This window comes from Dermacentor albipictus, chromosome 7 (genome assembly GCF_038994185.2).
Source record: "Dermacentor albipictus isolate Rhodes 1998 colony chromosome 7, USDA_Dalb.pri_finalv2, whole genome shotgun sequence".
NCBI lineage: Eukaryota > Metazoa > Arthropoda > Arachnida > Ixodida > Ixodidae > Dermacentor > Dermacentor albipictus.
Genome location: NC_091827.1, coordinates 12,097,405 through 12,111,346, shown reverse-complemented (window position 1 = coordinate 12,111,346; position 13,942 = coordinate 12,097,405). Strand labels below are relative to the sequence as shown.

At 44.9% G+C, this 13,942-nt stretch overlaps 1 protein-coding gene across 1 annotated transcript in view; it reads right to left on the bottom strand.

The window, feature by feature from the left end:
- Positions 1 to 13,942, bottom strand: part of LOC135904414 (centriolar and ciliogenesis-associated protein HYLS1-like) — a 116,409-nt gene that overhangs the window by 35,452 nt on the left and 67,015 nt on the right. The window lies entirely within an intron of this gene.

Sequence of the window (13,942 nt, the reverse complement as noted above, 5' to 3'; positions counted from 1 at the left end):
ATTTGTCTGCTTTAGTTTCTTGTACAATTTCCAGACAGACAGACAGACAGACAGACAGACAGACAGACAGACAGACAGACAGACAGACAGACAGACAGACAGACAGACAGACAGACACAGACAGACAGACAGACAGACAGACAGACAGACAGACAATGAACTTTATTTGATCCTGAGGAGCTTCAGCGGAGGCCCCTATCGGGAACCCGCGGAAGCCGCTGGCCGCGTCCAAGTCGGGGCAGGAACGCCGTGATGTTCCGTCCTTTCTCGGGCCCTCTGGATTGCCTCTAGTTGTGTCTGGAGCGATGGGCTCCGGAGTGCCTCTTCCCAGTCGGCTTCGCTGGAGAGAGGGCCGTTAGGTAACGCGGGGCATTGCCAGAGCATGTGCGCTAAGGAACAATAGATCTCATTACAATCCGGACAGCTCGAATCGACGTCTCTGTAGATACGGCTGAGAAAGCCCAGCGAAGGGAATGAGCCCGTCTGGAATATTCTAAGTAAAACTGTCTGAGACCTGTCTAACTTCGGGTGAGGAAGAGGATAGGCCCTTCTGCTAAGCCGATAGTGAGATGTTATCTCGTGAAAAGTAAGGAGCGGATCGTTCTGGTGGATTTCATCCTGTCCCCATAAGGCCTCCATGCCGCCGCGGCGTGTTAGATCTCGCGCACGGTCATGGGCAAGCTCGTTGAGGTTAGGTATGTTCTGATGAACGTCCGCACCCATATGGGCGGGAAACCAAGAGATGAAGTGAGTGCCAGGGTTTGTTCTCTTTTCCAGAATGGAGGCAGCCTCGTGGGCTAGGTTACCCGACTCGAAAGCTTTGATGGCCGCTCGTGAGTGGGTGAAAACGTTGGTGCGCGAGGTGTCGGTCATGGCCAGGGCTATGGCGACCTGTTCCGCGACTCCACTTGAAGCAAACCTAACCGACGCCGAGGAGCGTAATTCCCCTTTGCCGTCAATGATTGCCAAAGCGAACGTGCTAGACTTGCCGTACTGAGCCGCATCGACAAAGACAGTCGAATCCTGATTCTCACTGGCCTTCTGTAATATCGCCCGTGCTCGGGCTTTTCGTCTCCCTACATTGTATTGCGGGTGCATATTCCGAGTTCCGAGGGAATGGGCTGACCACAAAGGTTGCCCGTGCCTCCCTGGATAAGGTGATTTTCCGTTCATTGAGTATTCTTGGAGCCATGCCGGCCTCGTCTAGGATGCGTCTCCCTGCCCTGGTTGACGAGAGCCTGACTACCTGAGCGGTGACCTGCGCTTCGATCACTTCATCAATGTCGTTGTGCATACCGAGCTTGTTTAACCTGTCCGAGCAAGTGCTTACTGGTAACCCCAGTACCTTTTTTTATGCTCTTGCGCATGAGAATGTTCAGCTTATTCTTTTCGGTTTTGGTCCAGTTAAGGGCGGAGGCTACACAGGTGATGTGGCTCATTAGGAAAGCGTGATGGATCCTGAGGAGGTTGCCTTCACTTAGTCCCTTCTTTCGTCCGGATACTCTAGCAACTAGTCTTAGCATGCTCTCGGTTTTCGCCGTGATGCGCGTGAGCGTTTTGGCGTTACATCCACGCGCGTCAGTCAGTAATCCTAGGATTCGGATATATTCGACTTGAGGAATGGGCTGCCCGTTTCTCGCAAAGAGGGATATGGGAAGTTGGTTTAGGGGGGTGAGTCCCCGAACACCTTGCCTGGCTGGCCTGTAAAGTAACAATTCAGATTTGTTTGGTGATAGTTGGAGGCCTGTGTCTTCCAGGTAGGACTCCGTTGCGTCTAGGGCTGATTGTAGCGAGTGCTCTACCTCTGCAAGTGATCCTCTGGGGCACCAAATCGTGATGTCGTCTGCGTATAGTGAGTGGCTTATATTAGGAAGGGATTTGAGCCTTTCTGACAAGCCCTTCGTGACTATGCTGAACAGTAAGGGGGAGATGACTGCTCCTTGGGGAGTGCCTCTGGCCCCTAGCGCGAACTCATCTGACTTGAGTTGTGCAATCCTGATGGTGGCTGTTCTGTTCATGAGGAATGATCTAACAAAAGCCTGAAACCTTGCTCCCAGACCTAGGCTGGCCGTGGCCTGCAGGACAAATCGATGAGATACAGTGTCAAAGGCCTTGGTCAGGTCAAGGGCTAAGATGCCCCTAACATCCCTAGTGCTGTTATCGAAAATTTGCTTCTTAAGGAGTAGCATTACATCCTGTGTGGAAAGGCCGGGCCTGAAGCCGACCATGTTGTGCGGGAACAGTTCGTTGCGTTCTATGTTATCCGATATCCTGTGCAGGATCGCATGCTCCGCTACCTTGCCTACGCAAGAGGTTAGCGATATCGGCCTTAGGTTGTCAAGGTTTAGGGGCTTACCCGGTTTCGGGATAAGCACAACCGAGGCCGCTTTCCACTCGTCCGGGACGCACCCATTCTCCCAAGTTTTGTTGACCTCTTTCGTTAGCAGCTCAATTGATCTATCATCCAGGTTCCTTAGCAGTCTGTTTGAGATGCCGTCCGGACCTGAGGCCGACCTGCTATTTAAGTTGTGAAGTACTGCTCTGATTTCGGACTCCGTGAAAGGGTCATCGAGCACCTTTACCGTGTCACATTCGATGTTGGGATATTCCTCTGAGTGTGCTGCGCCTAGCGGGAGATATCTATTGGCTACCTCGTCTAAGAGCGTTTGTTCGGTTCCTCCTTCTTGTTTGTACCTGTGAATGAGGCGGCACAATGTCTGTCTTTGATTGCTTTTGGTTTGCGTGTCATCTAGCATGTGCTTAAGGAGATTCCATTTTCCGCCTGTGCGCATGCGCCCATCGACTGCTGAACAGATTTCATCCCATTGTAGCCTAGCTAACTCGGTGCAGTACTGTTCAATCTCCCTGTTAAGTGCGGCAACCCTCTTTCGCAACCTCCGGTTAAGGCTTTGTGTTTTCCATCGCCTCAAAATAGAGGCTTTAGCTTCCAAGAGATGTGCGAGGTGCGGGTCCATCCTGGAAACCTCGAGCTCGGTTGATGTACCCCCATCCGTATAACCACCGTCTTCTTGGCCAATTCCCCATAGTGGGTACACTTGCCATTATATAAGAAGCAAGCAAGGTTCCGTCTGAACTCTTGAGTTAGTTTTTTTTAACCATGCTGCCGTCTAAACATCTACCTGGATACCCTCATTTCCAGGAACACCCCTCCTTCAAGCATACTCTCTGGCTCTGGCCACACGAACAAGAAGCACTACCGCAAACCCTCTCAGCAGTACACGCGTCCCACCATCGATCCCCAATCCCTCGAGTACTGGCTCACTCAACCACCCGAGGCACCAGAAAAGCTTCTATGGGCCCTCGTGTGGCACGTCCTACAAGCGTTGGTGACACCTGGTGACTGCCGCCATGCCACGGACAGGGGGCCGTGTTGAATAAGAAAAATGTTTCTCTCTCTCTATACATGCTTCAAGAACCTCTCCCCATGTTGCAATTATTAGTCAGGATATGCAATGTGCTTACAAAAATAACTACAGGAACATCTTGCATTTTCGATAACCACCATAAAAACGATTCGTACAGAAGAAAGAGTTTTACAGTGATCGAGCATGCATAAACACACGCACAGATGCACGTACACACACCGGCACACACATACACACCCAAACATGCACAACAGTATTTCAGAAGCAAGGAAGCACGGGCCATGTCTTCTGTGTTTTCGCAAACGCATGCATTTCTTCACATGAGAGAATAACAACCAGCGTTTCCTTGTGATGAACCCTACCTATCGCACCTGTCTGCGCGCGCATATGAAGAAAAGGAGACAATAAACCTAGTAATGTAAAGATCCGGAGAAATATTTGTATACACTGTTACATACGTTGATCTATGCGGGTACTGAATATACTTGACTCATGACAAACCAAGCAGGTTATTTAGCTTCTCAGGGGAACTACCAGCTCTTTCCACGCCAAGAGCAGAGCATGCCGCTATGAAATGACAGTCTCTCGCCGGATCTACGGAATCCATAGTCATAGAGCTTGTTTGCAATTGTCCAACGCGACAAATGACCTTCGCGAATTCCGGTTGCATCTAACTCAGAAAAAGCCCCTGTTAGTGTACTGAAGCTCGATGACATCATCGCTGTGATAGTGGCATCGTGCCACTGAGCTCGAGATCATGGGTTCTATCCTGGCCGTAGCGCCTGCGTTTCAGCGGGTGCGAAATGGAAAAACGCTCGTGCCCTTAGATTCAGGTACACGTTCAAGAATCCCGGACTTTCAAAAGTAACCCAGAGTCCACTACTACAGCGTACCTTATAAGATTTTAGCACGTAAAACACCAGACTTTATTTCAACTTAGTTTGTGATCCCAGCTGCACAGCGAATGCGTTCAATATGTACTTGTCATATGCTATTTCTTTTTCTTCGCAGCACTCATTTCGCATGATCTCAGATTACTAGCCTTAAAATGCCGAACATTGTCCGATACGAAAAGGAAATATTTTCAGCTGTGCTTGATCTAATCACCAAGAAATCAGTCAGTCTGGACGACATTCCTAACATGTTTCTCTATAGGTACGCGGAATGGTGTGCAAGGTACCTCTAGAATATATTTAGCGAAAGTTTAAGGAATCAGTGGAAACACCATTGGAATGAAGAACAGCCATCGTAGTGCTAGTGTGTAATTCCCGTGATAAGCATAGTACACATATCTATACAGAACGGTCTCTTTGTTGTGCAGTCGCAACAAAGTCATGAAACAGTTTCTTTTTGAGCGCCCACTTTTTTAGTGAACATTAAGTTCTTTTCAAGGGTTGAACATGACTTCCGCCATGACTTATCAACTATTACACAACTAGTTCGCACCATGAATGAACTAATAGCACAACTCAACAAAAACAGACAAATCTGGATGTTTTCGACAAGACATCGCATGTGAACGTAATGGCTCGATACCTTCTAGACAACCGACAACTTGTGCTGTGGCTTGATACGTACCTAATAGAACGCCAGCAAAATGTTCATGTAAGCAACTCAAATTCAATATTCGCATGTGTCCTCTATGTTGTTCCTCATGGATATGTCCTTGGTCCACTTATTTTCGTTATTTCCAATAATGACAAGTTTCTTTTTATTTGCTATGTGTGCTAATTACTTACGAGCCTGGATGAGACAAGTGTTTGTTTTGGAGGTTCTTGGTGGCTTTCTTTATTTTTGTCTATGCTGTTGGCATGAACGTATATATGTCGTATATTTCCTGCTGTTTTCATTTTACGCACTCAGTTCTGTCACTGCCGATATTATATTTACTTCAAAAGATGCCAGTAAGCAAACAACAAGGTGCATGTAAGCGCCTAGTCAAGAGCGCTGAGCATTACTGCTACATATGTATTCGTGCCACTTGTGTCGCGACGATACCGAAATATAGGTTAGAAATTGTGCCACAACTATCTCGAAGACGAATAAGCGGAAAGCAACACATTTTTAGGTGTGAATTCAACGATGTATACATTTATCATCGCAAGCAAAGAAGGAATTTATAATGTAGTTCCCGTAAACGAGTGCCAGGAATGCGTGTTGCACTGTTGCACGCAAGGATTTATGAACAAATTCTTGTTTTGTGCGATGGCATAACAAGACGAGAAATGTACAAAGAGAGTATACTAAAATAATAGCAAATTAGGTGGACTTGTGGTTCTCCCTGTGTGTACACCACTGTCACACGATAGAGGAAGCGACAGCAGGCCGGGATCTTGTATTGAAACGACAGATGTCGTATTGAAACGACACAAAGCCAAGCGTGAAAAACGAGAGTTAGAAAAACAAAGTGACAAGTTCGGCAGCTGGCCTGAAAGATCATTTTAAGCTCCACGGGCAAAAGCAAGAGCCGAGGCTGTGACTTCTCATTCACGGGGTTCTTTCAGTTATATCAGACCGCACAGCAGCGGTACATGGAAGAATGCATCATTCCACATAGTGCTCTACGATGCAAGAAACAGAACGCTAAACTTATAAAACGATCATTTTTATGCGACAGTAGCCGTTGTCTGAGTGCATCTGGCAAGACGCCGTGACACTTCGGCACGAATTTTTGCCTGCGGCGTGAGAGGCACTCTCGTTTTCCTTTAGCACATCAAACCAGCTCGAACTCTTGAATTTCGTTTCTTTCTCGGCAGGAACCATGAAAGGCTTAGACGACAGAAGCGCACGCTTTGCAACGTACGTAGCAGGTGCAAATTATTCCGGTGACTTCGTGCGCTACGTCTCACGGCCAAACTACACACGAAGCAGCCGTGTAACATACGAGTCACTACATAACAAGTGAGGTCTCCAAAGAAAGCTCTACCATCTTTTGCCACTTTCCGGGATGCTACATCACGCAGCACATGTCTGACCCTGCACTAAGGTCCATTCGTCGTGAGCTTATATGTTTTCGTGCTTATGCTTTCTGCCTTCATCGTCACGTGTCATAGTCTTCTTGTCTCCCTCACGCTTTATCCAACGGAAGCGGTGACTACGTCAATCTGCTTCCGGCCGACCTCTCTGCCTTGTTACTCAAGAGAACATTCTTCCTCTCCCTCCACCTGAAGGAATATATGTTAGATGCCTCGCACGCAGGAAAAGCATCGGCATAACGTCAGTGGTCCAGCAGAACTGTGTTCATTTGTCAGGAGGCTTCCGGAAAGATGAGGCTCACTGCGTGTCATCTGCCACCATGCCTACTGTCCCTCTTCTTGGTGACAGTCCTTGCCAAGCCGGAATCCAGGAAAGTGGACAACTCCAGATTCCCCATATACACGGGCCGGGGCGCGTAGGATGGCCTCGTTCGTCTCCAAGCACGCCACAGGGTTAACTTTGCAGCTGGTGAAAGTACTGGAAGTAACAGAAAAGGTGAGTGAAGGCACGCCAAAGGCGCGTCGCCTTTGCCAGCTCTCGTCAGATCCTTGAAATTTAGCAGCCTCGGGTTTGGTTGGTGCTTGTAAATGAATCCAGCTTAGAACAATACACAGCTCCTCCATGTCAGCTGCGGAATAGTTAAGGTACAGTTTTCTAGATGTGCACTTTCTGCGATTATGAAAGGGGGCATCGCATTTGTGTTCGAACACAAATGAAGACAAGTTAACTGAACACAACTGAACACAACTTAGGTTTCTCGTGCAAGTATTGTCTGCCTCTTCGAGCAATCCAGTTCAAGAAATACAGCTGTGCTGCCTGCACAGACATCTTTTTTTATTTTATATAATATTTTAAAAAAAACACCCAGTACAGCTACGGACTAAAGCCATAAACCCGCGATTCTGACGCACACGTTTCTAGTTGCTGCTGCTACGGCTTCTGGTTCTATGATTCATTAACAAAAATTACACACTCACCATGAAGCGCAAGCTCATGTCAGTAATCTCAGTTCCAGGAAATCTAATTGAGCAAGTAGTTTGGATGTGGCCCAGATTTTAAGCGCACTTTCTTCGGACACGCTGCAGTCAGTTGACGGGAGAAATCGTCGAGGTAAGTAAGGTTAGTCGTTTGGGGGCATTATGCGTTATCATGACTTCATTGACACTGTCCAGTAAACATTTACGGCATGCGTGCGTCAGTGACGGTAGTGGCACAGCATGAATGCGCACCATCTTTTTTTTCTTCGTGGTCTTTGTCTTTTTATATACGTATTCTATTTCGGAATGAAATATTGCTGGAAGTCAGCCTTGTGTGCGTCCTATTCTATTCTTGTGCTTTGTTGCGCTGTTCTGAATTCAGGACGTTCAACCAACAAGACAAAATTCTGACGCTATCAACTCTAATTGCACAACTTGTAGACAGCTGGTGCCGCAAAACATTAGTTTATGTCTTGAAACATCGACAACGTTCGTGCATTGCAGCACGTTCAGATAGCATCTCCACGTCGCTTATCTGGAGCATGCCGTTTAATAGATGCTACGTACGTCAGCACGGCCTGCAAAAGGCGTTTTGCTAATTTGTGGCCACTCTTGGCGAACATTTTACCGCGATTTTATCTATTTACTCTCTCTCTAAAGCTCCTACAAGCTGCGCATATAGTGACAGAAGGCATTTGATATCTTGAACTGAGTTAGTTGGCCAGACAGAGTGAAAGCACTTCACTGCGCTAGAGACGGGGATGAAACACGTACAACTACACGGGCGTATGGGTTGTTTTACGTTTTTCGCCTCCGTCTCTAGCGCCGTCAATTGCTTTCGCTTTTGATGTATTCCGAAAAAGGTTTAGGTGGGAATTTCTTGGAAATATGTCTCATTGTTTTCTTGATCATATATCCCCGAAAAATATGTGTTGTATAAATAAATTACAACATGAAAAGGGTCACATGAGCTATTTCAGCGAAGGTTAGGTATTTAAGTAACTTGAACGCACCACTTCACAGATCAAGTTCACGTGATCTGTGACGCTCTGTGCCGAGGGTACTTTAGTTCGGATGGGCGAAGTAAAACAAGGCCACTGTCGATAGTAGCGCCCGTACGTCCACCATGCCTTCTTTTGACCTGATGCTTCTTTGCGCTTAACTCCCTTTCGTAATGCGAAGTCCGCATTGCCGGAAATGGCAGCTGCAAAAAAGGAAGTGCAAAATTTCTCCATCTCAAACAGGCGTAATACATTCCATGACCGCTGCGTGGCGATCATTTTACTGTTTTGCAGGGATTACAATCTTGTACCCAGAGCAAGCGAACCATACGAAGTGATAGAACCAATGGAATCAAATGCATCGGACGAGTAACATGGCACATCAGGGTCTCCTCTAGGTGGATATTTTCAGTGTTCCGCGCAACAGCAAGTTATACTTATTGACGGCACTGATTCGTGTAACGTTGTATGAAGCCTCTTTAGGATCATATGCCTAACCAAGCAAAAAGAAACAAAAGAAGACGAGAAAGGACACAAAATGCGCAACAATTTTTGGACATTACGTATTCCCCGAGTACATGGTAGATGGCTGCACGATAGGGTGCTGCAGCTTCTATTGTCCTATGCTCCCCGTGGTACACTATAGTTTACCAGTAAGTACAGTACAGTTTACAGTAGTGTCTGTTTACGTCTTGCTAGCTAGTGACGGTGATCGATAGTGATAATGACGGTCCGATAAACATAATGAAGATTATGATCTTGAAAAACAGTACAAACCCACTGTGTAGAAAATAAGCCATGATACTGGTACTGCTATAACAAAAGAATAAATAATGTACTGAATAAACTGATCCTATATGAACTATACCGACGCGAACGTAATACAGCAGCCAGACAAAAAGAAATATAAAAAGATAAATATAATTAAGGGACAGAAAACAAGTTGGGTAAAACGAATTTCACAAACTTCTAACACTGTACTTGTTTTCAATTTGTCATTTTGGTATTTCAATTTTCTAATTTCATAAAGAATCAACTTGTGTGTGTGTCAGAAGAACTGTCACTCTAGTGCAGTGCGTCGTCCGTTTCATTCTCTCAAGACTTCAGCAGCAGTGGCCGGCTTCAAAGGGCTAGCAGGATGGCTTCGGGGTGCCGAGGTACGCAAAAAAAATATATATACGACATTCGACGAAAACTCATAAGCAAGGGACAGTGAAACACTTTTCAACACCCCGCTGTTGTCTGGGACGAAAACACCGGAAGAAACGCCCACTGCCGCCTTCTTCATAAGCAGCGCGAGGATGGACTGCTCCTTTAGTGGGCAGTGAAGCAGCGCTTGTGGCAGTATGTTTCATATGCATCATTTCTTCGCTCCTAAGGTGTTGCTCATCCTGGTAATTGTGTCACCGCCTGCGCCCCTGCATATCTAACCTGAAGTGCGCACCTGCGCAGTTACCCATCATAACCATCGTGGTTCCATCGACAGCACACGTCCTGAGACCTGTGAGCCGCCTTCCCACAGTTGGGCGCTGAACAGGAAGCTCATAGTTTCAGGAAGGGCAACCGGAAGAGACGCCCATTCCGGGCTGCTTCATAAGCAGCGCGGATGGACTACTCTTTTAGTGGGCAGTGAAGCAGCGCTTGTGGCAGTATGCGTCATATGCATAATTTCTTTGCTCCTCAGGTGATACAATTTGGCTTTGCGCACTTAACGGAGTGAAAATCGCTGCCTATTGCTGCTCCCCTGCCCACTTGTTTTGTTCGATACTGTGTGTATCACGCAAAATTGCTGCGCGACTGGTCGCTCGAGGCACTTCGCGTGTGTTGGCGGGCTTTCACGCTCGGAAAAAACACTTATGTAGCACGTATAGAGCAACAGAAAGCTGTATAGAGAGTTTCTCATGTTACTCTACAATTTTCTCATTGAAACTTTTCATCTAACTATAATATTTGAGAAGCTGATCAATTAATTAGGACTAATTATGTAATTAGTTAGGATGAAACAAATAATCTGAGTATCTCCAAGCGACAGCAAACAAAATTATCTTGGCTCTGTCTAGCTACCTGTCATTCGCATACTTTTAATGCTGGCTAAAGTTAGCTGGGACACCCTGTATAAAGGCAGTCAAAGGAAGCAAGAAACTTCTATGAGTCCTTTAGAGCATAAAATAAGATTGAAGTAAACCGTGACCGATGACGCCCACGCCTTCGCCAATCTCACTTTAATTGCTGAAAAGATTTTACTAAGACCGCACTTAAGAGCTCGAACGAAGCATTGCTGACCTCGTCCATCTGTAAAAAAGCGCAAAGCTTGAGTTCATGAACTTCGTTCTTGATAGAGGGCGACTGCACCGTCGTAGTAAGCGTTTCGTCACGTGACCAAATATATAGGGAACCTTTTGAAGCGCATAAATTATCTCTTATTTGAAAGGCAAAGCCTCTATCCCTGTGTTCATGCACATCTTCGCCTCCGGTGACTCCGAAACCTCCTGAGCACCATTGATTCTCATAACTTTCGGCATAAGGTACTTTTAAGGCGTTCGCTAAGCGGATGGCGCAACACTTATAGCTACGGCTGTAGTTTTTAAATTCCTCTCGTGGAAAGACTGGCTACAGTGAAGGGCACCAAATACTCTTCTGAGGGAACAGAATTGTCTCTCAATCTGCTGTCAAAGGGGAATGGGATTGTCAGTCTTGTCGGTACATGTTACGACTAGTAAAATCATGGTGCAATGGGAAGAGTTTTTACGACCATTAATGTAAGTGCAGAAATGCTGGAGTTGTATATACAGATGGTACAGGTAAGGCAGTCGACCAACTGACGTGCTCAGTGGTGCGTATTGTTTCCGGAAAAAAAAATGGTGGCTTTCTAAACACGCACATATGATCTTCACCTGTAGCGAATCACCTATAGAAAGATCATCGAAGGAACCAGTTTTTAAAGCCTATAGAATTTAAGGAAAGAACCAGTTGCTTACAAACAGCGAGACCGAAATTATAGGGATGTAAGCCATGCACGTGGACGTCTACCTCGAATTTTCCGGCGATGTCCCTCTTTGTTGTGGAATTTCTCCTAACGACCACTGCAAAATATGAGTGAAATTTGCAACTTGTCGCCATTCCCAAGGCATGTCTAAAGTTGTCGGTACATTCGGCTGCCTCATACACAGCAGCGAACTGAACTCGTAGTTTTAACAATGCTTCCATAAGCAATGTATTCCGAACAACAATGTCATGCTGCAAGAGAACAAATTTTACACGAAGCCTCACTCAAGAGCGCATAAAAAATTCATTCAAAATCGTGCAAGACTGCAAAGATTTATGCGGACGATATATTAAGTACGACATCGCGCCAGGGCATGGCTTGGATAAGCACGTATCATGAAGGAATAGCGCCAAGACGACACGGCTTGTGCTAGATGGCGAGGTTGGTTTAAAATTTAAACAACTGGGACCAAGAAAGTTTTCTTCGAAGGCAACCAGGAGCAGGACAAAGAAATGAGCCGTGTGGGTATGGACAAAGGGAATGGTCCGACATTTAAATCCCTGCCCCTGTCCCTGTCCTGATGCTTCAGCCCGTCACACCGAATGAAGTTGTGTCAGTTACAAAAACCTTGAACAATAGCAGTAGTTGTGACATTGACGGTTTTCAAGTGTGCCCAATTAAACATGTAGTTGAAATCATTGCCCCAATACTCACCCATATTTTTAACATGTGCTTGGAATCGGCAATTTTTTCAGTGAAGATGCACTCTTCGAAAGTAACCGTTCTATATAAAAAAGGAGATCGTAATGATTTGGGAACTTACAGGACGGTATCTATTTTACCCATCTTTTCAAAGGTGTTTGGAAAAATGTTGCATTCGAGGATGACAAATTTTATTGAAAAACATAACCTGTTAACACCACACCAGTTTGGTTTTCGTAAGAAAAAGTCAGTCGAGTTAGCATTAGTAGAGCAAAAGGAATACATATAAACAGAGTTTGAAAACAAAGCTATAGTTGTTGGTATCTTGGTAGACTTTCCTAAGGCCTTTGATTTAGTTGATATAACATTTTATTTGAGAAATTAAACTATTATGGAATACGAGGACAGGCACCATCTCTTGTCAAATCCTACTTATCTGACAGAACACAAATTGTGAAAATCGACACCTTTACTTCTAAGGCTAGAGCTGTCTACTGTGGAGTGCCACAGGGAAGTATTTTAGGGCCTTTGCTTTTTAATATATATCTGAATGATATCGTCAATACTAATTCTCAGGCAAGGTTTATTATCTACGCGGACGACACGAGTATTTTCTTCACTGGTAATAATATTGATGTTCTTATAAAACAATGCAACAATGCAATGAAATCCTTAGAGGAATGGTCGAGAGTGAATTTAATGAATATAAATGCAAACAAAACAAAAGCAGTTATATTCAAACCGAAAAACAAGCAAATACCTCCCCATCAAGACATTTTATTAAGCTCAAGGAGTATTGAAATAGTCGAGACTTTCAAATGTCTAGGTGTCTTCTTTTCAGCGAACATATGTCTTGGGACAATCACGTCAAACACGTTCTAAGCAAAATAAGTAGAATAACTGGTGTAGTAGGCCGTATGAGATACATTCTTTCCACACGTATTAAACTCTTGCTGTACAATTCACTTTTCCAATACATTTAAACTATTTCCAATTAGTATGGGGTAGTACAACATCTACCGATCTAGAACATATTCACCTGTTACAAAAGAAGTATCTCGCCACGCATATAACGCTTCCTACACGGCATCAACAATAACCTTCTTTAATAATTCTGGTGTAATCCCAGCTCACAATCTCTACAGATATCGTCTGAGTCATGTATATAAACTGGAAATCCATCGAAATATCAGCAACCTGCGTACTCTAGCCCAACTTCAGAGAAAATTTACAAAGTACGTTACAAGACACTTTGAGGATTGGTTAGTACCAACACGACATTCGAACTATGGGAAACAATGCCTTAAATACATAATACCAACACTGTTAAATTACTATAATTCGGTCCGATTTGATCTTTTTACGTCATCATCCAAGGAACTGAAACTGATGTATACGGTTTCGATGTAATATCTGGTAGCGTTATGTATCTGTGTTTTTGCATTTCTTTGTTGACATGAAGCAAAGCTTTAGTGAGAAACATGTCACTGAAGTTATGTATACAGCTATATATATGTATGTATATGTATGTGCGCGTATGTTATGCTGCCTCCCTGCAGAAACAGGGATTGTGGACACGTCAAGCTGTTGGAGGACACCTTTTTATCTACAGTCCCTCCATCTGTAAATGTACAGGATGGCAAATAAACAATTTCAATTTCAGTTCAATTTCAAAACAAAGTCACACATAGCAATCATGATATAGCACCAGGAGGCTGTGCGTCATCTTCACCGAACATTACAACAAAGAAACAAAACAAAATGACTGCCTCGAGTGATTTAAGGTTTAAGCGACAGAACCTTAAGCACTTACGAAGCTCGCACTTGAAACAAAAACGTGATAGTTTTTTCTTCCTGTCAAGGCGCCTGTGTTCGTAAAAGAGATCAATATATCGTATGGTGTCATGCTGAAAG